This window comes from Nematolebias whitei, chromosome 6, assembly GCF_014905685.2.
Source record: "Nematolebias whitei isolate Nwh7 chromosome 6, NemWhi1, whole genome shotgun sequence".
Lineage (NCBI taxonomy): Eukaryota > Metazoa > Chordata > Actinopteri > Cyprinodontiformes > Rivulidae > Nematolebias > Nematolebias whitei.
Window position 1 is genome coordinate 10170862 of NC_056503.1, and position 1128 is coordinate 10171989.

The window sequence follows — 1128 nt, forward strand, 5'->3', positions numbered from 1 at the left end:
CGCTGAGAGGCAGCAGCTCTACCAGTTGCGCCACCGTGCTGCCCCAAAAAAAAAAAAATCTAAAAATAAAATTTTATAAGAGTGCTGTTTGAGATTAAATGAGGCATGAACTGCAAATAAACACATACATGTAACCCATGAGCAAAAGTAAATTAAAGATATGAAGTAAAGGCAGTGCATAATGCAGCAAACAAAAAAACAGTAACATAAATAATTTGTTCTAACAAAGATCAGGTGAGCAGGCAGAGGAAAAACAAGACTGCATACGTTCACATCGTGTATCCTTCTTTAGGAATGACTACTAACATTCCACACAAAAAAATACATGATGTTCAAACTAAAACAGGTCAAACGGAGCCTGGAAAGGGAGCAAACAAAGCAAAAGACAGAGGAGACAAAATAGTTTGTGGGCTCAACTTTGATGGGTCCTGACGGGCAAGACAGGAACAGTAGAGAAGCTTTCATTTGTAAAATTCAAATAAGTTTTCAAAACCAAAGCAACTGGACTATAGTTTTGCTTCCATCAGGAAAGTTTTCTTGATTGAAAACTAGTTTCTCTCAAAGACATGAACTTTGATGACTTGAGCAAAAGCTGAGTAGCAACCTCCAGACAGACCCTCCTCGACAAGAATAGGAGGGTGAGCCCTGCCAGGTCCCATTGATTAGAGCAGGGGTCTTCAAACTGTGGCTTTGGAGCCACATGTGGCTCTTTCAAGCTTTGACCAAAACTAGCATAAAAATGAATCTTATAGGATGTTATATTCACAACAACAAAAATGACTAGTTTTAGCAGTTTTCCTGTAATTTCCTTTGCAAATATGTGGAAACTAGTACTAATACACAGAGTAAATTATACTCAATTTAGCTAGTAGGATACTCAAGATGCAAGATGGCCATGCTCAGAGCAGTTGCAGCTTCACAGGCTCCCGGTACCATCCCAGTTTTTAGAAGTTTTTATATTGACTCTGTACCTGACTCTGCGCGATTTATGCGTGTGAACTATAGCCGAACCGAACTGATGAGAATAGGAGCGGATTTGCCACGAAATATAGCAGAAATCAGCAACAAACTCAAAACTACGCTCGGCAGAATGCAGATCTTAAAGTCATCTACCTGGAAGCTGCAGCA